Genomic DNA, 22,988 nt, shown 5'->3' on the forward strand with positions numbered 1-22,988 from the left:
CGGCATACACTTAATAATAATATTGTTACACAGGTTATATTCTTTTGTAAAGCAACTCTTCTCTCTTATTATTTCTTCACTACCTACTATTTCTTTCATATCACACTTTCATGTTTTTCAAGAAGATACATTTTCTGATGATAAAAATCCAATGTTCCTCTAAGTACAAGGAATAAATTGTTTTTGTCTTTCTCTCAAAAGAAAAAAAACCAAAATAACAATTTAGTAAATGTCTATAATTCCAAGCTGGCCATAAATAATCAGGTAATTTTTAAATAAATCTCTTCATAGCTCACTCAAAGTTTTTCTACTTGTGTGTATATAGAACTTGCTGTTTTCATGCTCTTGGTATGTCCATTTGGAGATTTAATTTATTGAGAAGTTCATTTGTAATTTGAAGATAAATGAGAGCTCTCTGTGTTTTAAAATAACAATGGTTAATTTGATGCCTAGTTAGTTGGTTAAACTAAAGTTTCTTCCATATCTGAGTATGCTATTAAGTGATTTTCTTGATTAAATAGCATGGGAGACCAACCTCAGATCTGGACCACACCTGTAGTGGCAGCCCAATTAAAAGCACATGGCAAAAGTAGGCTTTTGCTTTTTGCCTGCATTCCCTCATATTCACTGCTGAGTTGGTAAATCCTACAATATCCTGAGACAATAATTTTCTGGTATTGGAACCTATATTATGACTTGTACAAGTTTAAGACAGAAAATGTCCCAGTATTGAAAGGGGAAAGTAAACACATGGTCCCACTCGTATGCAAGAAGTTATATACAACTATATCTTTGAAAGGAAAAATCAGTTTTCTCTAATAGAGTGTCATTAAGTGTATCAACCACAGATTAGGGAAGGCCATGTGAAGAAGTACATTGATCAACAGAAAATAGTATCCACTCTTTTGTAATGTACATTTTGTTAAGGCTGTATGTGTGTGTGTATGTGTATGTGTGTGTGTGTATTTGTGTGTGTGTGTTATTAATATTTATGGTTGCTGACTTTCATTTTTGTTTTATGTTTTTAAGAGAACAAAAAGAAGATAAAGTTAGTTGTATAGAGAACTGAGGATAATATGTGAAGAGAAATAAGATTTTAATATAACAATTTAATTATTATCATAAGGAATAATAAACTAAAGTATTGAATGAATTAGGCATGTGTAAGGCTAGACTAAGAAATTTAACCATGAGTTAGAAATTATGAAAGAGAATCACATTGGTAGTAGAAAACTGTATGAATCAGAAAATATACAATGGAAACTATTACTAATAAGAATATTCAAGCTGAAGGAAAGAATACCAGGTGTTTGAGACAGCCTTGAGAAATTATGAAAGTGGAAAGTGATGAAGATAAAAAACATACATGACTCTAATCTCCAAGACATCTGAATAGAAAATCAAATAAATAAGGATGCGGTGCTTCCCTGCCATGCCTCCCCTGAGAGATTAGGAATTCTTTTGTTCTCTTGCTCTTTTGCTACTTGGTAATTATACTGAATTCTCATTTTTAATACCTTGCCTAATTTTCTTGTCTTTTTCTTTTTTTCTAAAATGTTACAAAGAATATTCCACATTGTGGGTCTTACTCTGACAATTTAATATTGCCCATTTTCCATATTGATTCTCCCATTACAGTCTTTGACACCCTCAATATTCAATCTTTACCCCCTTTTTTCCTCTAATCATCGCCATTCTACTTTTATGTATATATTTATCTTGGGATTGAACAATGCAATATTTGTGGTTTTGAAAATTTTGCTTTACATGAAAATCTCAAGTGCCATCCATTTTCTTGCAAACACAGTATTATTCTCTATCACTGACGTCAGCTCCATGAATTTATGCATCAGTCTTGTTCCACTCTGAGTCTTTTAAATTTAAAGAACATTTATATTTATTTAGTTGTTATTGATAGCTAAGTACTAACTCCCCTAATTTTTGTTGGATCTCTTCCTGGTTTGGTTATATGTTGTTTGATCCTTTCTTTTTCATCTATACATTTTAGTAGTTTTCACTATTATTATTATTATTATTATTATTACTTAATTTCCTTTAACCTATTTAAATTTAAATTTCTCCTTAAAGTAGATTTTTCCATCCACTACATTATGATCACAGTTTTCCCTCACTGAAGTCTTCTCAGACCCTCCTGCCTACCCAACAACCCAAATATACACCATTTCCTCTTCTTCTCCTCCTCCTTCTTCTCCTCTCTCTCATTAGAAAATAAGTATTCAAATTAAAAAAAAACAAAAATCACACCAACTAGAATATGATAAAAACAAACAAATGGGGTGAATAGCTAATGAAACACAATAAGAAACATATACGAACCCAGAACCACATACAGTCACACACACAGAAATCCCATAAAAACACCAAATTGGAACCCTTAATATATAAGAAAATATCCTGTAAACTTAAAAAAAATAAAGCTTAGGCCAAGCTTTATGAGACAAAAAAAAAAATACCGCTGACTTCATTTCTGTTGATTATTTACTGGTGTAGATACACGGGGTTCACCTATAAAAATGGTTTGTATGCCAGTGAAATTTCTGTTGCAGAAAACAACATTTTCTTTTGTATGTATTTATCATTTGGAGCTATTTTCTGGATTAAGGATGGGGGCTTCTGTCTATGTCCCTTCTCCATGCCAGAAAACAATCTGGCTTAGACCCATACAGGTCTCTGTGAGTTCATATGTGTATCAGTCCTGTTGTATCTAGAAGGCCTCGGGTGTTTTTGCATGTGTATTCTATGTCCATTGGCTATTGCAATCTTTCTGTGTCTTTTTATGCCAAGTTCCAGGAACTCTGAGGATGGGGATATGATGGAGACATCATGTTTATGATTTAATGTTACATGTTCTCTCACTCTCCATACAACATCCATTTGTGATTCTATATTCTTGTTTTCATTTACTGCAAGAGAAAACTCTCATGATGACTGAGTAAAATACTGATCTATAAATATAGTAGGGTATTGTGAGATGTCATTTTATTACTATGTTCCTCTAGCAGAACATAAACCCCTAACATTAAACAGGAAAGTAAAAAGGATGGGGGCAGAGAGAGAAAGAGGGAGGAAGGGAGGGAGGGAGAGAGAGAGAGAGAGAGAGAGAGAGAGAGAGAGAGAGATTCCTTAATAAAGGGGTGAGAAAGGGAGAAGGGGGGCAAATTGATTGCTAGACAACTTCCTGCTGATTGCAGGCACTGAATTCCTTAAGGCAAGTTTGATCTTCACTGTCAGTATGTCTAATTTATCGTTGGTGTTTCTTTGTTGCATGCAGCTACTTAAGAAACAGCAAACAACTAACAACCAACAACCCACCCCTCCTCTTAGAGTCCTAGAATTTATATTCACTTCAAAAAGTTCCCAGAAGTCCAAATGTCACACAATCACAGAAGCTATATTCAACTAGAAAAATCATGCCTCTGCTAGAGCAAGAAGAAAGTAATAGTCAGGTATTGCTAGCTAAATAGCCTCATATGCTCACACTTGGGAAAACATTATTATAATATTTATTTATAGTATCTCTGTATTTTTTAAAAAAGAAAACAAAATTCCAGAATTGCCACTACACTTTCTAAGTACTGTGGCCATTAGTCAGATTTAGAAGGTTCTAGGTAGTAATTAGATTGACCCTAAAAAAGGTGTACATGTTGCTCTTCAGCAATAGAGTCTTACCATCAATTTATTGTAAGCCAATAGTCTTGCCAATAGCCTTAGCTATTTGGGTGTTTCCATGGGGCTCCATTGGCACACAGCTCAGTTAGATATAACTCATTCTTGGCACTGGAAGGTTTCTATTTTTTTGTGATGAGAGATGACTAGTTGGTGTTTTCCCACTGATATTTGGTGATTCCATCTAGATTTATTTGATTTATTAATTTTTAAATACTTATACTGTAATAGAATTTGATATATTCTCTTTTACAGATTCTATTTAGCCTTCAGTTTAGCTATCCATCACCATATTTCTTTCCTTACCTACCTCTTCCCTCCCCTTCTCCATCTGATATTTTTGCTCCATCATCCTAGCCATGTTTATTGATAATTATATAGTCTATTTCCTCTTCCTCAGGAAAGCCTTCACTCCCAACTAATTCCTTACTCTATACCTACCCTCTGCAATTATATAAATTGTAGCTTATCTATTAAGGACTTAAAAGCCTCCTACTGAGTCCTAAATGTAACCATATAGACTTTCTATGAAGTCATCTAGCTATAAATATAGTCAACAGGGTTATATTTAGCACCCAATAAGGAGCTCAAAATCAAAGCTTAATACCTGAAAGTAGTAGCAGGCAGAAGGAGCAGAAGGCCAGTGATAAGCCAAGTGAACATCAAAATGATGTATCACCACAAGCAAGTAGGCTTCATCCCAGGAATGTAGGGATGGTTCAATATACAGAATTCCATCAAGATAACTGACTACATAAAAATACTCAAAAAAAATCCTACGTGATCAATTCATTAGATGCTGAAAAAGCATTTGACAGAATTCAGCATCCTTTCATGTTAAAAGTCTTGGAAAGATGAGGAATTCAAGGTCCATGCCTAAACGTAGTAAAAGCAATATGAAGCAAATGAGTAGCCAACGTCAAAATAAATGGAGAGAAACAAAGCAATCCCACTAAAATCAGGGACTAGACAAAGCTGCCCTCTCTCTCCACTATCTATTCAATATACCATTTGAAGTTCAAGCCAGAGCAATTTGACAACAAAAGGAGGTCAAAGTGATACAAATTGTAAAGGAAGAAGTAAAACTATCACTATTTGAAGATGATATGATAGTATACTTAAGCGACCCCATAAACTCCATCAGAGAACTCCTACAGTTGATAAACAACTTCAGCGAACTGACAGGAAATAAAATTAACTCAAACAAATTGGTAGCTTTCTTATATTCAAACGATACCAGGCAGAGAAAGAAATTAGGGAAATGACAACCTTCACAATATTCAGGAGACAGCAGGTGCAGGCAAGGATGAAGAGAAAGAGGAACACTCCTTCACTGCTGGTGGAATTGCCATGGTAAAACACTATGGAAATCAGTTTGACAGTTCCTTAGGAAACTGGGCATAATACTTGTGTATTTTCCTCAGAAAACTGGGAATAATACTTGTGTATACTTGCATAATACAAATGCAAGGACAACCTCATTCATAAAAGGAACTTTACTAAAGCTCAAAGCACACATTGCACCTAACACAATAATTGTGGGTGACTTCATCACTGCATTTTCCTCAATGGACCGATCAGGAAAACAGAAACTGAACAGGGACACAGTGAAACTAATTGACGCTTTAGACCAATTAGATTTAACAGATATATATAGAACATTTTATCCTAAAGCAAAAGAATATACCTTTTTCTCAGCACCTCATGGTACCTTCTCCAAAATCGATCATATAATTGGTCACAAAACAGACATCACCAAATATAAAAAGGTCAAAATGATCCCATGCCTCCTCTCAGATCACTATGGAGTAAAAGTGGTCTACAATAGCAAGAAAAACAACAGCAAGTCCACATACATGTGGAAACTAAACAATATTCTACTCAATGATTCCTTGGTCAAGGAAGAAATAAAGAAAGAAATCAAAGACTTTTTAGAATTTAATGAAAATGAAGACATAACATATCCAAATCTATGGGACACAATGAAAGCAGTGCTAAGAGGAAAACTCATAGCCCTGAGTGCCTCCAAAAAGAAAATGGAGAGAGCATACACTAGCAGCTTAATGATATACCTGAAAGCCCTGGAACAAAAAGAAGCTATTTCACCCAGGAGGAGTAGAAGGCAGGAAATCATCAAACTCAGGGCTGAGATCAATTAAGTAGAAATAAAGAGAAACATACAAAGAATCAACAAAACCAGGAGCTGGTTCTTTGAGAAAATCAACATGATAGATAAACACTTAGCCAGACTAACCAAAGGGCACAGAGACAGTATCCAGATTAAAAACTTAGAAATGAAAAGGGAGATATAACAACAGAAACTGAGGAAATCCAAAAAATCATCAGATCCTACTACCAAAGCCTATACTAAACACTACTGGAGAATATGGAGGAAATGGACAATTTCCTAGACAGATACCAAATACCAAAATTAAATCAGGACCAAATAGATAATTTAAACAATCCTGTAACCCCTAAAGAAATAGAAGGAGTCATAGAAAGTCTTCCAACCAAAAATAGCACAGGACCAGATGGTTTCAGTGCAGAATTCTATCAGACCTTCAAAGAAGACCTAACACCAATACTCTTCAAACTATTCCACAAAATAGAAACAGAAGGAACACTACCCAACTCCTTCTATTAAGCTACAATTATGCTGATACCAAAACCACAGAAAGATCCAGCAAAGAAAGATTACTTCAGACCAATTTCCCTTATGAACATCGATGCAAAAATAAAATTCTTGCCAACCGAATCCAAGAACACATACAAATGATCATCCACCATGATCAAGTAGGCTTTATCCCAGGGATGCAGGTTGGTTCAATATAAGGAAATCCATCAATGCAATCCACTACATAAACAAACTCAAAAAAAAAAAAAACACATGGTCATTTCATTGGATGCTGAAAAAGCATTCGACAAAATTCAGCATCCATCCATGCTTAAAGTCTTGGAAAGAACAGGAATTCAAGGCCCATACCTAAACATAGTAAAAGCAATATACAGCAAACCGGTAGCCAGCATCAAACTAAATGGAGAGAAACTTGAAGCAATCCCACTAAAATCAGGGACTAGACAGGGCTGCCCCCTTATCTTCTTAATATTGTACTAGCTCAGGCAATTTGACAACATAAGGAGGTCAAAGGGATACAAATTGGAAAGGAAGAAATAAAACTATCATTATTTGCAGATGATATGATAGTTTACCTAAGTGACCCTTAAAACTCCACTAGAGAACTCCTATGGCTTCAGCAAAGTGGCAGGTTATAAAATCAACTCAAGCAAATCAAAAGCCTTCCTATACTCAAAGGATAAGCAAGCTGAGAAAGAAATTAGGGAAATGACCCCTTCACAATAGCCACAGACAGTATAAAGTACCTTGGAGTGACTCTTACCAAACATGTGAAAGATCAGTATAACAAGAACTTCAAGATCTGAAGAAGGAAATGGAAGAAGACCTCAGAAAATGGAAAAATCTCCCATGCTCATGGATTGGCAGGATTAATATAGTTAGAATGGCCATTTTGCCAAAATCAATATACAGATTCAATGCAATACCCATCAAAATCTCAACTCAGTTCTTCATAGAGTTAGAAAGAGCAATTCTCAAATTCATATGGAATAACAAAAACCCAGAATAGCTAAAACTATTCTCAACAGCAAAAGAAATTCTGGGGGAATCAGTATCCCTGACCTCAAGCAATACTACAGAGCAATAGTGTTAAAAACTGCATGGTATTGGTACAGTGACAGGCAGGAGGATCAATGGAACAGGATTGAAGATCCAGAAATGAACCCACACACCTATGGCCACTTGATCATTGACAAAGGAGCTGAAAACATCCAATGGAAAAAAGATAGCCTTTTCAACAAATGGTGCTGGTTCAACTGGAGGTCAGCATGCAGAAGAATGCGAATTGATCCATCCTTGTCTCCTTGTACTAAGCTCAAATCCAAATGGATCAAGGACCTCCACATAAAGCCAGACACTCTGAAGCTAATAGAAAAGAAACTGGGGAAGACCCTTGAGGACATCGGTACAGGGAGAAAGTTTCTGAACAGAACACCAATAGCCTATGCTCTAAGATCAAGAATTGACAAATGGGACCTCATAAAACTACAAAGTTTCTGTAAGGCAAAGGACACCATCAAGAGGACAAACCGGCAACCAACAAATTGGGAAAAGATCTTCACCAATCCTGTATCAGATAGAGGGCTAATATCCAATATATGTAAAGAACTCAAGAAGTTAGACTCCAGTAAACCAAACAACCCTATTAAAAATGGGGTACAGAGTTAAACAAAGAATTCTCACCTGAAGAACTTCAGATGGCAGAGAAGCATCTTAAAAAATGCTCAACTTCATTAGTCATTAGGGAAATGCAAATCAAAACAACCCTGAGATTTCACCTTACACCAGTCAGAATGGCTAAGATTAAAAATTCAGGAGACAGCAGGTGTTGGAGAGGGTGTGGAGAAAGAGGAACACTCCTCCACTGCTGGTGGGGTTGCAAATTGGTACAACCACTCTGGAAATCAGTCTGGCGGTTCCTCTGAAAACTGGGCACCTCACTTCCAGAAGATCCTGCTATACCACTCCTGGGCATATACCCAGAGGATTCCCCACCATGTAATAAGGATACATGCTCTACTATGTTCATAGCAGCCCTATTTATAATTGCCAGACGCTGGAAAGAACCTAGGTATCCCTCAACAGAAGAATGGATGCAAAAAATGTGGTATATCTACACAATGGAGTACTATTCAGCCATTAGAAACAATGAATTCATGAAATTCTTAGGCAAATGGATGGAGCTAGAGAACATCATACTAAGTGAGGTAACCCAGACTCAAAAGGTGAATCATGGTATGCACTCACTAATAAGTGGATATTAACCTAGAAAACTGGAATACCCAAAACATAATCTGCACATCAAATGAGGTACAAGAAGAAAGGAAGAGTGGCTCCGTGTTCTGGAAAGACTCAGTGAAGCAGTATTCGGCAAAACCAGAACGGAGAAGTGGGAAGGGATGAGTGGGAGGACAGGGGGAGAGAAGGGGGCTTACAGGACTTTCGGGGAGTGGGGGGCTAGAAAAGGGGAAATCATTTGAAATGTAAATAAAAAATATATCGAATAAAAATATTTTAAAAAAAGAAAATAAATTTAAAAAAATAAAAAATTATATTAATTGATCGATCTTCATCCTCCCTATACATCATATGGTGTAGGTAGCCATTTCCAGACATGAATAGGTCAATTTTAACAGTTTTAAGTTTACAATGATATAATTATTTCCACAGAACCAATATGGTCTTATCAAATTGTCTTATTCCTGTAATTCCTGAGCAAAACCTCACTTTCAATTCTGTGCTTAGCAGTTGGGGTGAAACAATTTCAATTAGTAAAATTACTGCCTTATGCTATGTATTTATTAAATATCCTTACTTTTAAATATGTAGGACACCTTCAGGTCATGTAAAATAGCACTGGATATCAGAATACTTTGGGAAAATGCATTAATTAGAAATTATGATAAATATTCAAGTAGATGAACTTAGTGTCATTAAATTGTGTGCTTGTAGAAGACATTTTAAAACAGATATTTTGCAATACTGTTCATTAGGCATTCATTTAGCAGTATTATTTTTTTCTATAAAGAGCAGGAAAACAGAATATGTTTCTAGTCTAAATTATATTACCTGAAATACAATGGTCTATACAAGAAAGATGTACTCATATGTGAATAGGCAATATTAGTATTTCTATACATGAATTTCCTCAACAAAATACTCCAAGATTTCTCATTTGAAATGTTACTGTATGTCTAAAATATCTATTTTTAAGCAGTATAGATATTTTCTAAGTTGGTCGAAGATTTTCTTCACAAATCTCAAATCACAACTTGCGAAAACGACAATCAGCCAGTGTGAATTACATGAAACTATACAGATTTTTTTTTTGCACACAGTAGACAATCACTATCCTCTTAAACTGTATCAAGAATTGTACAAACAGTGTTGAAAATGCATTTTTCTTTCCTTATTGTCCCGACCAGTGGGACCTAGTAATTCGGGGAGCCAAGGGGAACCCAAGCCTGAAAGAGAGAAATGGGTGAGAAGGAAGAGGGAAGCCAAGCAATCAGGGTGTCTTTGTCAAGGCCTCTCTAATGAAAAGCAAAACACCTGGTTAAGAACCCTCAGTGAGAGGAAGTAGGGAGGGGCTGAGGGGGATACTAGAAGCACAGAAAGAGTAAAGGTCATCCTGGGATGGAAGTTGACTCTGGCTAGAGGCATCTGTAGCTTTCCTGGAATGCTGGTTCCGCCCAGACCATCCCAGGTGTTTGGCCAGGATGAGAACCAGTTGATCAGCAGTGTGTGAAGAAGGGGGGGTGGTTCAGCTGTAAACCTAAAGGTCGATGAACTTTCAAGGTGAGGGCTGTTGAAACTCTGGTTTTCTAGGGTTTGGTCTCCAACATATCCCCCTTTTTTCTTTCTTAAGTTTGGGGGTGGCTATGGAAAGAGGGTCGGTGGAGAGCCTGTTTTAGGCTATGTGGTTTTTGCCTCCACCTCCAGCACCGCAGTAACTAGGCCTTTTTAGATCCTAGTAGGGCAGGGCCTCTGCCTTAGGCTATGTAAGTTGCACCCACTCCTGGCATCACATCCCACTCCAATGGCTTCATCAGGCTCTTGGAGGTCGTGAAGGACATCCAGGTAGCAGACTCACAATAATCCTGTCATGGAGTCACCCTGCAGCCAATAGGCAGTATGCATCTGGCTCAGGGCACCACAATATTTCCCATCATTGGCTATTCTACAGGTTATGGCCCTCAGCCACTATTAGGAGCCAGAGGTCACCCTCCCTGTCATTGACATTTCCACAGCCTACAGAACCAAGTAAGCTCTGTGCCTGCAGCAAGGGTGGAGAACTGAAGGCCAAAGGTTGTTACCTCAGAGTTGGCAGAAGAGAGGTCTTTGACTGAGCTTCTGATGTCAGGCCAATGGTAGTGAACTGCAACTGGTCTGTTTAAGGCAGAATCGATCTGTGATTTAATGAAACTGGTTAATCTTTTAAAGGCCCAGGGGCCAAATGACAAAAGCAACAAAAGACTCAGGAGGGGCCCCAAAAGGCTGGGGAACAAGGTGGAGAGCCAGGGAGAAGTCTCACCATCAGCATACTCTGGCAGCTAGCATGTTCCTTAGGCATCCTGTAGAAAGAACACAAACATGCCCTCTTCTCTATACTCAGAGTTCCCTGGCATTAAAATTTTTAAATTTTGGGGGCATATAGAGATGTGATTCTCCCTTCTTTTATTATAAAAATATTGTTGTAAAGTTCTATGGGCCTGTTCCATAATATCTTGCCTCTGCGAATTATGAGGAATCTCAGCAATATCATAATAGATTAATTTTGTGAATTGCATTTGTATGAATTGTAAAAGTTAAGAATTAGTAGCATTAAAAAAGAAACAATTTCAAGCAATTGTAAGCCATGAGTTATATATATATATATTATTAATATATGAATCAAAAGTTTGATTTTTAACCTTTTAAAAAGAACAGCTACAGCACCCAATTCAATTATCTGTGCTGAAGCAAGGGGACACTTAAAAGAATAAACATGTGATCTAATTATAGGAGCTTTACTCCCATAGTAGATGCATTTTTATAGGATGCATGTATAAATCTATAACAATATAAAATATGTATAGAGGCATATTTTTAACAATTTATCTTTTAGATAACAATTATTAATTTTGCCTAAAAAGGGCTTGCCATGTACTAGAATCACCATCAATGTTTTGTAATAACCAATTTGATTGCTGTTTGAAACAAAGAACAAACGTTTTTTACCTTGAAAACAGAGGTTTAGGTCTTCCACGGGCAAGCTTAAGATGAGGTTAATATAAGATAAAGCCAAATAATATATCCTAACAATCTTTAAAAATCATCTATGCAAAAATTCTAAAAGTCCATAGTTAGGAGAAAGGCCTGTAACAAACATTCCATGAATATTATACACTGAAAAATTTAAGATCCTAGCTTCTTGTATTGAGACAGAGACAAAACATCTTTTCTCACTTAAGGTAAGGCTACTAGCCATTCCTTGAGGAAAAAAACCTTCTAATGAAATTGCTTTATTGCTTCTTTAAAGTTAGAAGCAAATGCTTTTATAATTATCAGAATGTAAAGCAAAAAACAACCCTTCATGTCTATAATGTTGTATGGAGTAGACAGGCCAAATTTCATAGCCTTATTGACCTTTCTTAGATTTGAAACCACACCTGGATAAGTATTTCAAGAATGTTCTTTGAGCCAAACACTCCCTAGTTGAGGCCTGCAAGGCAAAAACACAAGCTTCCTCACTAGCTTTCACTGAGGCAGCCCCAAGCCTTGCATTATTTCAAATGTAAATTCCTTTCTTATTTTTCTTTTCCTTTTTTTTTTTCCCAAAGACCCACCTTGAGTCCTTGGCAAGGGCGTTATAGGTAGTTCCTCAAACTTAACCATCTTCTTTGTGTGTGTGTGTGTGTGTGTGTGTGTTTAATTTTTTTTAATATTTTTGTTTCTATATTCTTTGTTTACATTCCAAATGAATTCCCCTTTCCCAGATCCCCCCTCCCCATATGTTCCATAAACCTTCTTCTCTCCATCCATTCTCCAATCACCTCCCTCCCTTTTCTCTGTCCTTATATTCCCCTCCAATGCTAGATCAATCCTTTCCAGGATCAGGACCCTCTCCATACTTCTTCATGGGAGTCATTTGTTATGCGATTTGTGCCTTGGGTATTCAGAGCTTCTGGGCTAATTAATATCCACTTATCAGAGATTGCATTCCATGTGTATTCTTTTGAGATTGAGTTACCTCACTTAGGATGATATTTTCCAGATCAAACCATTTGCCTAAAAATTTTGTGAATTCATTGTTTCTAATTGCTGAGTAGTATTCCATTGTGTAAATATACCACATTTTCTGTATCCATTCCTCCTTTGAGGGACATCTGGGTTCTTTCCAGCTTCTGGCTATTATAAATAAGGCTGCTATGAACATAATGGAGCATGTGTCTTTATTGCATGCCGGGGAATCCTTTGGGTATATGCCCAGGAGAGGTATAGCAGGGTCCACCGGAAGTGTCATGTCCAGTTTTCTGAGGAACCTCCAGACTGATTTCCAAAGTGGTTGTACCATCTTACAGCCCCACCAGCAGTGGAGGAGTGTTCCTCTTTCTCCACATCCTCACCAACACCTGCTGTCTCCTGAGTTTTTGACCTTAGCCATTCTGACTGGTGTAAGGTGAAATCTCAGGGTTGTTTTGATTTGCATTTCCCTAATGATTAATGATGTTGAGCACGTCTTAAGGTGCCTCTCGGCCATCCAAATTTCTTCAGGTGAAAATTCTTTGTTTAAATCTGTACCCCATTTTTAATAGGGTTATTTGGTTCCCTGGGGTCTAACTTCTTGTGTTCTTTGTATATATTGGATATTAGCCTTCTATCAGATGTAGGGTTGGTGAATATCCTTTCCCAATTTGATGGTTGCCGTTTTGTCCTTTTAACAGTGTCCGTTGCCTTACAGAAACTTTGTAATTTTATGAAGTCCCATTTGCCAATTCTTGATCTTAGAGCAGAAGCTATTGGTGATCTGTTCAGGAACTTTTCCCCTGTGCCCATGTCCTCAAGGGTCTTCTGCAGTTTCTTTTCTGTTATTTTCAGTGTGTCTGGTTTTACATGGACGTCCTTGATCCACTTGGAGTGAAGTTTAGTACATGGAGATAAGAATGGGTCAATTCGCATTCTTCTGCATGCTGATCTCCAAATGACCAGCACCATTTGTTGAAAAGGCTATCTTTTTTCCATTGGATGTTTTCGGCTCCTTTGTTGAAGATCAAGTGACTATAGGTGTGTGGATTCATTTCTGGATCCATCTGAGCATTTTATCTAAGACCAGACCCAACCTGCCTGTCCAGTCCAGCAAGGACATTTTGAGGATTGACTAACAAAAGGAACCTGTAATTACAGGATTCTGGGAACAATCCTAGTTTCATAGTAGTCAATGGAGCCTGTTTGATATCAAATAAATTTCCAATGAGATCTCCTTTTTAATCTTGGAGGGTTAAATTTTGCTCCTACCATTATATCCTAAAAGCTTGTGAAAAAGTGGCAATAAGCCTATAATGGCCACAGCTGTATCATACTTAAAATTATCTTAATATAGCACAAGGTTCGCCTGCCAGTTCTTATGTTCAAGTGTATGGCAGTGTGACTTATTAAAGAGACATTATTTTAAATTGTACTTCTTATAAGTCCAATCTCCAGGCCAAGATTCACACAAAACACCATGCCAATTTAGAAGCATCTTAGAGGCCTGTATTTCCTGGGTTGTATCATGCCACGTGTAGCTAGTTAAGATGGCTCTGACACTGAATCACTAGTTTTAAACTAACCTTTTCTTAATAACACTATACCTTTTAAATCATAATAATAATTTATATGTAATTTATTACATATATTAATTTATAACTCTATAGTCAAGATATGTAAAACCTTATACCATTAAGAACAATTAAAAACAAGAATAAGGCAATTACATGAATTTCATAAGTTAAACCAAAGTTTTCCCCAAACTTGAGGCTTCCTTCTCTAAAGTGGCTTTTTTTCCCCAGCTGTGTTTTGACTCTTACTTAAGAAAAAGAGGCGCCTTGAATTAGCTTCCTCTGTGTAAATCGCAGAATGGCAGGACTGCTGGCAGATAAAGCTTTTTTACCATTTTTTTTCTTTTTAACTTAAAACATAAAAACAACCAATCATTCAGCCAAACAAAACAATGGACAACACAAATTGACACACATATGAACAGGTTTTGGTGCACCAAGGACAAACAACAGACAGCGAGGGAACTTAATGTCCCAAAGAGATCCAAATATCTTAACCTGAACTAAGGAGATCTTCAGTAGGTTTCAGAGAGAAAACAGGACCATCTCCCATTTTCCTATCCTTACCAGGAGAGTTTTGAAATAGCTTCCAACCATTTTTTTTCTATACCACATTCTACACATGGAAAAACTGCTTTTCTGAAACCTGCTTTTTCTCTTGTTTAAGATTTAACAAGGGGGGAGGGATGTGCCTAGGAGAACACACACACCTGTGGAGAGAGGTGGGAGGGGAGGAGAGCCCAGGAATTTTTCTGCAGTCCAGGTTCTCATGCTGCCCCTGAGCAGTTTTTCTCCTGCTACGTCAGCAGCAGTCTCTGACTTCCAAAGAACATTTTCTTCCTCAGAGAACTCAGCTCGGGCCAGCTGTTCCTGCACTAACTCCATGGCTACGGACAATTTTTTAGCAGGGAGAGATCTTATCCACCTGGTATGCAGGGGGAGCAATGACCCTTATGAAAAATGTGTATTGTAACCTAGGTCTGTGTGATCCATCTTGGGAGCGGTAGCTACCGGCATGGATCTCCCCTGTCCATTTTTACCTAGTCTCTGTCCAGCGAGATAGCCCTGGGAAAGCATTTGTTGAGCAATAACCTCATTGGGACTACACATAAGGACTTTCATTTGAGAGAGAATGTCTCTTCCCCAGAGGTTAACAGGCAGACCAGGGACCACGAAGGGCTGAGTAAAGCCAGTATTTTCCTCACTGTCCTCCAAAGTCAACAACTGTGAGCTCTGGACAGTATTTTTTGATTGTCCAATCCCCTGCAGATGGGTCAGAGAGGCTTGCAAAGGCCAGGTGGGGGGACCAAGCACTTTGCGAGATCACAGTAGAATTGGCATCTGAGTCTAAGATGCCCTCAAAGCTTTTACCATTTATTTTAAGGCTGAATATAGGACGGTCTCTGGTGATTGCCTGGACCCAGTAAAGGTCTGAGGAACCTGGCTGAGAGGGGCCATGCTGGGTGCCTATTGCCAGGTATAGGGTGGTGGGCCATGTGGAGGGGCTGGAGCGAGCGGCAGTCGGTCGGAATTACGGTAAGGAGCCGTCTCCTCCTCCATGGCGCTATATTCTCAAGACCTAAAGGCTCCTTATAGTGGGGTCTCTTAAAGATTGGATTAATTAATGGCATATCAGAAGGGGATGGATCCCTCAGGAGTGAAGGATAAAGAGAAGTCACAGGAGTGGATGGCAGGGACTCAGACCTGTCTATAACGACCGAGGAAGGTTTTAAAGAATTCTTTTTAGGGGAAAGCGAGTTCACTGAAGCTGTCTATCAGGGTCCTCATTCACACTCTCTATTACATCATAAATGAGCCCCGAGTAAGAAAAAGCGGTGGCAGGAACAGCGTCAGGGCCCTGCCTGGTCAATTTTTAGTTCTCGATCTACTTTTTGCCACTTATTTTATAGTGAATCTCTGGTCCATCTACAATGAACCATCTATGATCTATAAAAAATTTGATCAAATCCTTCTTTTTAACTCAACTCCCCTTTCCCTGAAAGAAGCTTTCAGGTCTCTAATGAAGACCGCTTCTTTAGAAAATGGCCCATTTCTTATAGGATGGAAATGAAAACTTACTGAAGGAAACTTTCTCCCATGAGCGGTGAGAGTACCTCCCCCCAATGACTCTTTTGCTGCGGCAGCCTTCTCCTTTGGGATTTCCATCAACGAAAGTTCGTACCTCGAAGAGCACCATGTAGGGTGCCACTTGTCCCTACCAGCGGGACCTAGTAATTCAGGGAGCCTGGGGGAACCCAAGCCTAAAAGAGAGAAATGGGTGAGAAAGAAGAGGGAGACCAAGCAATCAGGGTGTCTTTGTCAAGACCTCTCTAATGAAATGCAAAACACCTGGTTTTGAACCCTCAGTGAGAGGAAGTAGGGAGAGGCTGAGGGGGATACTAGAAGCACAGAAGGAGAAAAGGTCATCCTGGGGTGGAAGTTGACTAGAGGCATCTGCAGCTTTCCTGGAATACTGGTGCCGCCCAGACCATCCCAGGTGTTTGGCCAGGATGAGAACCAGTTGATCAGCCGTGTGTGAAGGGGGGTGGGGGGTGGTTCAGTTGTACACCTAAAGATCGATGAACTTTCAAGGTGAGGGCTGTTGAAACTCTGGTTTTCTAGGGTTTGGTCTCCGACACCTTATAAGCATGAAGATGCATAATTGTCAATTAATATCTAGGCTCCCCTTCAATATAGATGACTCAGACCCAGGTATGTTTGAATCCTGACAGTGGAAATAAGATATTGAAACATTCAAATAATTACTAAGCATGAATTTTTCCAAGGCATAAATGTGTATTAGATCTTTGGCTTTACTCTTTTCAATTAACACAGGTAAATGAGGAAGTGGAATAAGAAAAAAAAATGCTCAACTTCATTAGTTATTAGGGAAATACAAATCAAAACAACCCTAAGATTTCACCTTACACCAGTCAGAATGACTAAGATTAAAAATTCAGGAGACAGCAGGTGTTGGCGAGGATGTGGAGAAAGAGGAATACTTCTCCACTGCTGGTGGGGTTGCAAATTGGTACAACCACTCTGGAAATCAGTCTGGCGGTTCCTCAGAAAACTAGGTATGTTACTTACAGAGTATCCTGCTATACCACTCCTGGCCATATACCCAGAGGATTCCCCAGCAGGTCATAAGGATACATGCTCCACTATGTTCATAGCAGCCCTATTTATAATAGCCAGAAGCTGGAAAGAACCCAGATGTCCCTCAACGGAGGAATGGATAAAAAAAGGTGTTATATATACACAATGGAGTACTATTCAGCCATTAGAAACAATGAATTCATGAAATTCTTAGGCAAATGGATGGAGCTGGAGAACATCATACTAAGTGAAATCTCAAAAGATCACTCATGGTATGCATTCAAAAATAAGTGATATTAGCCTAGAAAATTGGAATACCCAAAACATAATCCACACATCAAATGAGGTACAAGAAGAAAGGAGGAGTGTCCCCTGGTTCTGGAAAGACTCGGTGTAGCAGTATAGGGCAAAACCAGAACAGGGAAGTGGGATGGGGTGGATGGGAGAACAGGGGTAGTGAAGGGGGCTTATGTGACTTTCGGGGAGTGGGGGGCCAGAAAAGGGGAAATTATTTGAAATGTAAATTAAAAATATATCGAATAAAAAAGAAAGAAATGTAAATAAAGAAAGTATCTAATAAAAAATACAAAGAGAAGACTCTTAATTATCTAGGATATAAAATATACAAAGAAATTCTACCACAGAAATTAGAAATGAGGGGAGATCAATTCCAAATTCTTTTTAAATTTTACTTTATTGAATTTACCTCTCAATATCAGACTCTCCTCCTCTCAGTTTCCCCTTCTCATCCCCTTTGTTCATTCCCTCCTCCCTTCCTCCTCTGACAAAGGGACCGCCCCTGGGTACCATCACTCCATCTCCCACACATCAGTGACTACAAGACAAGGTACAAACCATTTTACTGAGGCCAGAAAAATGTGAGAGTTAAAGGAATGGGACACACAGGCAGCCAACAAATTTAAGAACAACACCAACTCCAGTTGCTTGAAGACCAAACATGTGGGAACCTTATATCCAGTCCATGCTCACCCTTTGGCTAGTGGTACAGTTTTTGGAGTCCTAAAGGGCCCATAATAGTTGACACTCTGTCTCTATTCTCTTCTGATTAATTAGTTCTTCCTCCAACTCTGCCACAAGACTTCTGGAGCTCTGATGTTTGGCTGTGGGTCTCTACATCTGTTTCAGTCTGCTGTTGAGTGGAGCTTCTCAAACAACACTTATGCTAGGATCCTGTCTACAAGCATAACAAAGTATGTATCTCATCTATCACAGAAAGAACAAATCAGGCGTGCCCAATTAAGAACTCTTAATGGTTTTCAAAAATTGCTAGGAGATATTAATTACTTAAAGCACATAATTTGATTAATTAGTCAAGAGCTAAATAATTTATTTTAAAGCTTACAAGGTAATAAGGCCTTAAATAGTCTAAAAAAATTAACAGCTGAAGTTGAAAAGGAATTGGCTCTACTAGAAAAGAAAGTTCAAGATGCACATGTAGACTGTTAGGATCCAACGATGGCTTGGATTTTAGTTGTATTGCCTTCTATTCATCCTCCCACAGGGATTCTTATGTAGAGAGAAGATAATGGATATTTCTAGCATACAAAGTAAAAAAATAAGTTAAAGACCTGAATTGATTCTAAAAGGAAAAATGAAACTTTACTAATTAACAGGAATAGACCCATCAGAAATTGTGGTACTTTTTACTGAAATTGCCTCATTATTTTTTATAAGATGAATATTGTTAAAAAGCTTATGGTAATTTTGTGGAGAAATTAACAGCAAATATCCAAGAGTAAAAGACTTCAATTAATAAAAGAACAAATTGAAAAATTCTTTATATAACAAAATGAACACCAATGTGAAACCACTTCATTCTATACTGTTGCAAGTTAATCAGTAAAGTGAAATTATAAGTCAGAAAAAAAAAGTAAGGTGTCTCAGAGCCTGTATGATTCACTTAAAAAATCAGAGTTGTATTATTAAGTTTTCTTGAATTTCTTAATAAGGTCACTGACTTTTAATATGTGGAAAGAGTTGTTTTGAAGAATGATTCAGAATTAACATCACTATTCAACTACAACAAGCAGAAATAGAAATCATCTGCTCTGTATAAGATCTATGTATAACATATCAGATTCCATAGAGGCTTAGCAGGCCCACAGACACAAGGTAATGATGAGATTGACCATCTCTTAGTACAAAGTTCAATAAAAGTTTCAGAATTTTATATGAAACTGCCATGTTAACAGCAAAAGTTTGAAAGAAGATAATTCTATATGTTGGCAACAAAACAAACAAATTATATGGAAATATCATATCTATTCTATGTAACCAAACTCTATTACCTGCAGGATATAAGCCAAAAGGTACCCACAAAAAATAAAAATAAAATTTGCCAAATGGATAGGCTGCATTTTGCAGAGTTTGGAAAATTTATATGTACCATAAGATAAATACATTTTCAGGATTTCTTTTTTTTTATTTTTATTTTTTATTCAATATATTTTTTATTTACATTTCAAATGATTTCCCCTTTCCTGGATCCCCACTCCTCGAAAGTCCCATAAGCCCTCTTCCCTCCCCCTGTTCCCCCATCCACTCTATCCAACTTCCCTGTTCTGGTATTGCCCTATACTGCTGCACTGAGTCTTTCCAGAACCAGGGGCCACTCCTCCGTTCTTCTTGGACATCATTTGATATGTGGATTATGTCTTGGGTATTCCAAGTTTCTAGGCTAATATTCGCTTATCAGTGAGTGCATACCATGATTGATCTTTTGGGACTGGGTTACTTCACTTAGTATGATATTCTCTGCTCCAACCATTTGTCTAAGAATTTCATGATTTCATTGTTTCTAATGGCTGAATAGAACTCCATTCTGTATATATACCACATTTTTTTGTATCCATTCCTCTGTTGAGGGACACCTGGATTTTTTCCAGCTTCTGGATATTATTAATAGGGCTGCTATGAACATAGTGGAGCATGTATCCTTATTATATGCTGGGGAATCCTGTGGGTATATGCCCAGGAGTGGTATAGCAGGATCCTCCGGATGTGACATGCCCAGTTTTCTGAGGAACCACCAAACTGATTTCCAGAGTGGTTGTACCAATTTGCAACCCCACCAGCAGTGGAGGAGTGTTCCTCTTTCTCCACATCCTCACCAACACCTCCTGTCTCTTGAGATTTTAATCTTAGCCATTCTGACTGGTGTGAAGTGAAATCTCAGGGTTGTTTTGATTTGCATTTTTCTAATGACTAATGATGTTGAACATTTTTTAAGATGCTTCTCAGCCACCCGAAGTTCTTCAGGTAAAGATTCTTTTCAATGTGCTGCTGCTTAAAGTTCTAAAAGGCTGACTCTGTACTTGCTTACTAGAAGTTATGGCTATTATAATTATACCTGTACAAATAAGACTAACAATACTCCAGCATGTTTCTTCAGTAAAATGCAAACGTTTTACTCATTCTCTTTGATGTCTGTTCCTTTGAATACAATGTAATGCATGTTATAGATATACCACACAATTCTACAAGATAAACAGTTGCAAAAATATATTTTAATTTTTAAAAAAGATGCTTAACAAACAGAGAGGGGTATCAAAGATATCCAGAGATATATCAAATAGTGCTTTAGTAATTATAAATTTTGTAAATTATAGAGAGCAAAAACCAACAGCTGCTGAGACACTGGAATGTGGAAAAAACTGCTGAATTGGACCAGTCTAATTATTTTAAGGATGTCTTAACTTCATAATGGAAGGCAGAAAATGTGGTGTTTTGGAAAAAAAATACTTGACTTTCTTTCTTTCTTTCTTTCTTTCTTTCTTTCTTTCTTTCTTTCTTTCTTTCTTTCTTTCTTTCTTTCTTTTTATTTTATTTTTTTGGATTTGGTTGGTTTTGAGACAGGGTTTCTCTGTGTAGCCCTGGCTGCCCTGGAAATCACTCTGTAGACCAGGCTGGCCTCGAACTCAGAAATCCGCCTGCCTATGCCACCCAGAGTGCTGGGATTACAGGCGTGCACCACCACCACCCGACATTTTTTACTTTCTTTCAACAGGAGAAGAAAAGCTGTAGATTCCATGAAAAGTAATAAAGATTAGACTTGACCACAGAAGACCTCCTGCAAAGCTTGGTTGCAGACATGAAGAAAGACTAAAGAGAACGCCAAAATAGGTAACATGAATGCTGTCTGACACTGGCTGAGATATCAATGTCTCCAGCCTGGACTTCAGATACACATAGAAAATATATCCTATTGGCTACAGAGTCCTTGGGAAGTTTTTATTACATGTCATCTTGATCTTTGACAAAGGAGCTAAAACCATCCAGTAGAAAAAAGCCTTTTCAACAAATGGTGCTGATTCAACTGGAGGTCAGCATGCAGAAGAATGCAAATTTTTCGATTCTTATCTCCTTGTACTAAACTTAACTCCAAGTGGATCAAGGACCTCCACATAAAACCAGACATGCTGAAACTAATAGAAAAGAAACTAGGCAAGTCCCTTGAGGACAAGGGCACAGGGGGAAAGTTCCTGAACAGAACACCAATAGCTTATGCTCTAAGATCAAGAATTGACAAATGGAACCTCATAAAATTACAAAATTTCAGTAAGGCAAAGGACACTGTCAATTGGACAAAATGGCAACCAGAAATTGGGAAAAGATCTTCACCAACCCTACATCTGATAGAGGGCTAATATCCAATACATACAAATAACTCAAGAAGGTAAACTCCAGAGAGCCAAAAACCCCTATTTAAAAATGGGGTACAGAGCTAAACAAAGAATCTTCACCTGAAGAATTTCGAATGGCTGAGAAGCACGTTAAGAAATGTTTAACATTAATAGTCATTAGGGAAATGCAAATAAAAACAACCCTGAGATTTCACCTCACACCAGTCAGAATGGCTAAGATTAAAAACTCAGGAGACAGCAGGTATTGGAGAGGATGTGGAGAAAGAGGAACACTCCTCCACTGCTGGTGGGATTGCAAGCTGGTACAACCACTTTGGAAGTCAGTCTGGCAGTTCCTCAGAAAACTGGGCATTACACCTCTGGGGGATCCTGTTATACCACTCCTGGGCATATACCTAGAGGATCCCCAGCATGCAATAAGGACATATATTCCACTATGTTCATAGCAGCCTTATTTATAATAGCCAGAAGCTGGAAAGACCCAGATGTCCCTCAATGGAAGAATGGATATAGAAAATGTTGTATATTTACACAATGGAATACTACTCAGCAATTAAAAAAATGAATTCATGAAATTCTTAGGCAAATTGTTAGAACTGGAAAATATCATCCTAAGTGAGGTAACCCAATCACAAAAGAATACACATGGAATGCAGTCACTGATAAATGGATATTAGCCCAGAAGCTCTGAAAACCCAAGACACAATTCACATATCAAATGATTCCCAAGAAAAGGAAGGAGAGAGCCCTGGTCCTGGAAAGGCTTGATGCAGCATTGTAGGGGAGTACCAGGATAGAGAAATGGGAGGAGGGTGATTGGGGAGTGGGTGGAGGGAAGAGGGCTTATGGGACTTATGTGTAGGTAGGAACCAGGAAAGGGGAATTCATTTGGAATGTAAACAAAGAATATAGAAAATAATAATAATAAATAGTGGCAAAAAAAGAATCCATCCAAATCAATCCTTTCTGAATACCTCACACTTCCATGATACTGAAAATTGAAATTATATAAACAGTCTGAGAATTCTGACAGACATGGCAATATGACAGACATTCCACGCATGTTTGCAGTGGTGGGAGTTGAGTAGGGGGGTGCTTTACCTC

The 22,988-nt window shown here is 37.9% G+C and overlaps 2 protein-coding genes across 6 annotated transcripts in view; one reads left to right on the top strand and one right to left on the bottom strand.

The window, feature by feature from the left end:
- The window catches only part of LOC127678521 (anionic trypsin-2), a 238,581-nt gene that overhangs the window by 75,431 nt on the left and 140,162 nt on the right, over positions 1-22,988 (top strand). The window lies entirely within an intron of this gene.
- The window catches only part of LOC127678523 (anionic trypsin-2-like), a 204,748-nt gene that overhangs the window by 57,656 nt on the left and 124,104 nt on the right, over positions 1-22,988 (bottom strand). The window lies entirely within an intron of this gene.

The sequence above is a fragment of the Apodemus sylvaticus genome, chromosome 2, assembly GCF_947179515.1.
Source record: "Apodemus sylvaticus chromosome 2, mApoSyl1.1, whole genome shotgun sequence".
Taxonomy (NCBI): domain Eukaryota; kingdom Metazoa; phylum Chordata; class Mammalia; order Rodentia; family Muridae; genus Apodemus; species Apodemus sylvaticus.